We start from the raw sequence: 6,647 nt of genomic DNA, 5'->3' as shown, positions 1-6,647 counted from the left end.
GAAATGCGGCTGATTTTTGGCCTCCGCAGAATGAGAATCAGCCCAGTGTAGCCATAGCCATAAAGGAACAGTAACACCAATAAATTAAAGTGTTATAAAGTAATAAAAATATAATGCAGTGTTTCCATGCACTGGTACAACTGGTGTGTTTACTTCAGAAACACTACTTTTGTTTATATAAAAAAATATCCACTATTTAACCTGTGCCATATAGCCTTTTTCAATTTCCGCCATTGCTACACAGCAGCTTGTTTAAATAAACTATAGTAGTGTTTCTGAAGCAAACACATCAAATTTACCAGTGCAGCAGTACATATTGCCCAAACTTTCCTCTTTGCCTAATTGTGGGAAAGTAAAAGGATAACTAAACCCTAAAAATGAATAGGGCTAAAAACACAATTTTTTATATACTGAACTTATTGCACCAGCCTAAAGATTCAGCTTGTCAATAGCAGCAATGATCCAAACTTGTCACAGGGGGTCACCAACTTGGAAAGTGTCTGTGACACTCACATGCTCAGTGGCCTCTGAGTGGCTGTTGAGAAGCTAAGCTTAGGGGTCGTCGCAAATTATCCAGCAGAAAATGAGGTTGGCCTGTAATATAAACTGATGCTACAGGGCTGATTATTAAATTCTGATGCTACTTGTTTCTGTGCTGCCATGTAGTAATTATTCATATGAATTACTAATCAGCCTTAGACTGTGTACTGTATATTTTGAGTCGGCCCCTAAGCTCAATAAGTGACATCAGCACAGAGCATGTGCAGTGAATCAGCAGAAAAGAAGATCGGGAGCTACTACGGCATCTTTGGAGACACATATCTTTACTGCTAAAGGGCTTTCATTGCCTGGGGCTGGTACAGAAGCCTAAAACATAATGTACAACATTTCTAGATGACTTTTTAAGTTTAACTTTCCTTGTCCTTTAAAAGAAAAAATCCTCCAGAAAGCTAGTGTGGTTAAAGGAGAACTAAACCCCCAAACTAATGAAAACCACTATCTCCTATAGCCCCCCCTCCCTGAACAGGTGTTCATACCTGTAAATGCCCCTAAGTCTTTAATTACCCCTTGATGCAGAGTCAACGCAGCAGAGTTCACGGGCGCCATCTTCACCGCTTCGGTAGTCTTCAATACGTAAGAGGTGTATTGTCGCATGTGCAGTTGTAGCAATTTTCCAATCTCGAACAACTGCGCTTGCGCCAACAGCCACAGAAATTGCAGAAGGGAGCCCAAGATTCCCAAAGCGGTGCAGATGGCGACCGAGAGCTGCGCTGACTCTGCATTAGGGGCATTTATAGGTATTAACACCTGTGCAGGGGGGACTATGGAGGGTAGGGGTTTTCCTTAGTTTGGGGGTTTAGTTCTCCTTTAAGCACACTTTCCTACAGTTGGCAGCACAGCAAGTGGACAGTAATACATTGTATGGTTATTATTTGTGTAACGTTAGTTATCATTTTCAGGTAAACTGTAGATATGGGGCATGTTATCCAGAATGCTTGGGACCTGGGGTTTCTGGATCACAGATCTCTCTGTAAATTGGATCTTTATGCCCTAAGATTACTAATAAATCATGTAAACATTAAATAAACCCAATAGGCTGGTTTTGCTTCCAATAAGGATTTATTATATTTTGTTAGGATCAAGTACAAGGTACTGTTTTTATTGGAGAGAAAAAGGAAATCATTTTTTTTAAATGTTGATTATTTGGATAAAATGAAATGCAGTCTTTCTGTAATTCTGAGCTTTTTGTTTAGCAGGTTTCCAGATAATGGATCCCATACCTATATAGCTTATGATCCACAGATTTTTGTCACTTCCCCAAAATTTCAACAGACTTATTTCAAGTATATTTTTGATGTATAACTTTGTTTTATCAAGGTTATTTGGTTCTGTGGTGGGTGAAAACTCTTTAAGAGAATGATTTTCCAGCACTGCTCTTCTCTAGCTGTTCCACAGATAGATGATAAATGCAAACAATCTTCCTGTGAATTAATGTTATATCAGTGTAATTTCCAAGTATGATCATAAAGTTTTTGTCGTATTATAAGATCATCACCTGATCAAAATTGTTAGTGGGCAGGTAGGCCAGCATACCCCTGGGGGGTTCATTGGTAATTTTGATGGAGTTTTCCCTGAGGAATGATGTGCTCTTCTTGTGTGGGAGCAGGTTCTCTGCTGATAAAGATCTGATAATCCTCATGACTCCCAGTGCTATACAGGGCAAGGAGCTTCTCTAAGGTGCCCAAACATTTCGCCACTAGATGAACTTTCTGTAAATGTTTAAAAAAGACTTAATCTTGAGTCCATCTTGATGCTAACTGGGTAAAAAGCATGTGTGTAATGTTATAATAAACTAAGAATATTCTGCAAATAAATCTATGGTCGCTTCTCTGCAAATTTGCTGTGCAAACTTCTGCCCAACACTCAGGGGTAACACACCTCCTGGAAATCTAAATAAGAGGGCACTTGGGAATAGCTTAAAGGGGTTGTTCACCTTTGAGACAACGTTTGGTATGATGTGGAGAGTGATATTCTGAGACAATTTGCAATTGGTTGGTTTTTGAGTTATTTAGCTTTTTATTCAGCAGCTCTTCAATTTGCATTTCAAGCTATCTGGTAGCTAGTGTCCAAATTACCCTAGCAACCATGCATTGATTTAAATAAGAGAATGGGATATGAATAGGAGTGGGACTGAATAGAAAGATGAGTAATTAAAAAGTAGCAATAACAATACATTTGTAGCCTTACTGAACATTTGCTTTTTAGATGGGGTCAGCAACGACCATTTGAAAGCTGCAAAGAATCAGAAGAAAGAGGCAAATAACTACAAAATTATGAGTAATGGAAACCAATTGAAAAGTTGCTTAAAATTGGCCATTCTCTTAAAGGTGAACCACCCCTTCAACTGAAGAATCACCCGGTGTCATTGCTGTGCAGCTTTTTCCATGGTCTCCTCTGCTATCTTTTCTTGTCCTTGGCCAAATGAAATGTTCTGAAATTTTCCTCAATCAATAGTAAAGCCAAGTTTCTTACCTGAAATAAAATCAATAACCAGTCAACCTAATGACAAAAAGCAGATTTTCAGGAACACCCAATGGAATGGCATTTGATTGCTTTAGATTTTATACTGGCTGCTTTTAGCATCCCACAGCACAAAATTAGTTCCGCACACAGGCGCTCAGCCGGAGTAATTTTCAGAGACGGCTAATCTTCATCCGTACACGGCTTTATTGTTGCAAACAATGTGATACAGTGGCAATGATCTTGCAAAGACTGCCTACGCGTTTCGTGCCCACAACCAACAGCACTTCCTCAGAGCTAAACAAGTAAAATGTGATAAACCCCTTCAATAGTGTGGTGTGAATACCATGTCATCTTAAAGTTATACTAACACCATTCCATGTGTATATACATATATACCCCTGATTAAAATGTAAGAATGGTAAAACCTCTATAAATTAAAAATGGGGGATTACCCTCGCACACCCTGGCCGTCCAAACCTTATGAATCCCCGGTGCTCGATGAAAGCGGTATTGGCAACCTCAAATTCATGCAAATCCGCAATAAACGAGCAAGGGTTCTCCCTGCTAGAAATACTCACGTTGTGCCGGTGATTTTCTACTTGTTCACCTCTATAAATAACCCATAATGGTACATTAATTCCTATATATATATATATATATATTTACATGGTGTTTCACATATTTATATGCTTTTCACATATTTTACTGATAAATAAGAAATTAATGTACCAAAAACATTTGGATTATTTGATTATCATGGAGTCTATGGAAGACAGCCTTTTTGTAATTTGGAGCTTTCTGGATAACAGGTTTCCGGATTACGTATCCCATACCTGTATATGCAAAATATATATATCACTGGACTGCATACTAGTGTTAGAAATACCACCTTTCCTTTTCATTAACATTCTTCCAAAATTGTCTTTATTTTTCTGTATTCAGGTTGCAGTACAATCCTCAGCCAGAATACAGTTACAGATGATGCTTTTATAGCCTTTGCTATATTTCATTTGGGTATTGGCACACTGGGTCCATATTATTCCTATTATATTAGGGATGCACCGAATCCACTATTTTGGATTCGCCCGAATACCGAACATATGCTAATTAGGGGTGGGAAGGGGAAAATATTTTTTACTTCCTTGTTTTGTAACAAAAAGTCACGCGATTTGCATATGCAAATTAGGATTCGGCCGAATCCTGCTGAAAAAGGCCGAATCCCAAACCAAATCCTGGATTCGGTGCATCCCTATATTATATTGATGTCAATGAAGTTGAAAGTAGACGGTAACAGAGGTAAATAGCCTTGTTTGCTAAAACTTATGGGATGAGACATCTGAAATATAGGCCTTTTTCTGTTTATGCTATACAATCTTTAATGAATGCGCAGCTAAAGTTACTTCCGCCTAAACTCAGCTAGGAAAGTGTTCTGTGTTTCTGCCGTTCATTACATTCATTTAAATTATTATAATTTAGGGGATTAGCAGTCAGCGGGTCTTTACAGTAACTGTACTTAAGATCATTTATTTTATATTGTGTGTAAAATTCCCTACTGTCTTGGCTTACCTTAATAGCACTCCAGGATTGGACACTCAAAAAAGTCAACAGGGCTTTTGTATGAATTCTCTATAGGAAATCCAAAGAGCACATCCAGTTCTACTATTTCCTTTTGTTTCTGAACAATCTAGGCAGGCAATGGAACAAGCAGTTGTCACAACACATCGGATTATAATGTCAGCTTACTCAGTACATCATAAAATGTATGTCTTTATTAGCTACATTTTGGGTACAGACGGGGAAGAACATACTTTTCACAGAGCACATTATTAGAAGAAGCATTTCTTAGTCCACTGAATACATTAAAGGGATACTGTCATGGAAAAATATGTTTTCTTCAAAATGCATCAATTAATAGTGCTGCTCCAGCAGAATTTTAAACTGATATTAGGGATACACCGAATCCAGGATTCGGTTCGGCATTCAGCCAGGATTCAGCCTTTTTCAGCAGGATTCAGATTCGGCCGAATCTTTCTGTCCGTCCGAATCCGAATCCTAATTTGCATTTTGTCACAAAACAAGGAAGTAAAAATAGTTTTCCCCTTCCATATGCAAATTCGGTTCGGTATTCGACCGAATCTTTCATGATGTATTCGGGGGTTCGGCGAATCCAAAATAGTGGATTCGCTGCATCTCTCATATAACTGATATAAGTTTCTCAAAAGTGCAGTCCGATTTTTTTATATATAATTTTTTAAATCTGATTTGGGACTAGACATATTGTCCATTTCCCAGGTGCCCCCAGTCATGTGACTTGTGCTCTGATAAATGTCAATCACTCTTTACTGCTGTACTGCAAGTTGGAGTGATATTACTCCCTCCCCCCCCCCGAAGCCTAACAACAGAACAATGGGAAGGTAACCAGATAATAGCAGCTCCCTAACACAAGATAACAGCTCCCTGGTAGATATAAGAACAAAATCCAGGTCCCACTGAGACACCTTCAGTTACATTGAGTAGGAGAAACAACAGCCTGCCAGAAAGCAGTTCCATCCTTAAGTGCTGGCTCTTTCTGAAAGCACATGACAGGCAAAATGACCTGAGGTGGCTGCCCACACACCAATATTACAACTAAAAAAATACACTTGCTGGTTCAGGAATGAAATGTTATATTGTAGAGTGAATTATTTGCAGTGTAACCAGTGTAATTTAGAAATAAAAACTACACCATAAAAATCATAACAGAATCCCTTTAAAGTGTGTCTAGATCCACCTTCAGAGAAGATACAATTTCGATCCATGTGCTCAGAACCATTTACAGTGACAATGAGAAACAGATCAAGAAAAGGCTTCTTTTCCATTTGTACTTTTACAGGGGATCTTACCTGAAATGCTGTTTGGGAGAGAAATATAAATGTATCCCTGGCTAGTGTAAAGGAAAGCAGAATAGGTGATTCTTTCTGTTAAGTTGGCCACTCTCTCAGTGACATCTTCTGATTGGTCTGCACACCCTATGGCTTTATGAAAAACTATTTTGAAAGCCTATAAAATAATAGTAATAATGTTATCAGTTTGTATTTCAGATTAAAGTGTCAATGAAAAATTAGCAATAAATGGGTAAACAATGGGTAAAATTTGATTTATTCTTTTGCATATATCGCTTCCCTTGGGGGTGTTTATTCACATTGCGAATGAATAGTGAATGTTAGTGATCAATATTAAATACCCCATGAGAGTTTTTAGTGCTACTGTGTTCTGTATGATGATAACCGTAGGTGCCAAAATGCAATTTACTCCCTGTCACCACTTCCCATACTAAACTGTCAATAAAAACTGTTTCTGAAACACATGGAACACGTTTTCACTGACTTAGTTTACTGTTTGATTACATCTGTAGTTACAATGTCCAGCATGACATTTGCCTTCAGTGAGGGTAAACAAGCAATGTCTTGCATTGTAAAAGGTTTTTGGCTCCTTTTAGCCGACTCACCCTAACCAGTTTGGTTTACTCTTCAAGTCCTACCTACTTAGAAGCCATGTCCCCATAACTTGCACCAATGGAATATAACAAGATAGTAACAGGCTGACTGCAAGTTTGGATATACGGCTCTGAACTATTAGGCTGT

Source organism: Xenopus laevis, chromosome 6S, assembly GCF_017654675.1.
Source record: "Xenopus laevis strain J_2021 chromosome 6S, Xenopus_laevis_v10.1, whole genome shotgun sequence".
Taxonomy (NCBI): domain Eukaryota; kingdom Metazoa; phylum Chordata; class Amphibia; order Anura; family Pipidae; genus Xenopus; species Xenopus laevis.
The sequence above is the reverse complement of the archived record's forward strand: the minus strand, read 5'-3'. Positions refer to the sequence as shown.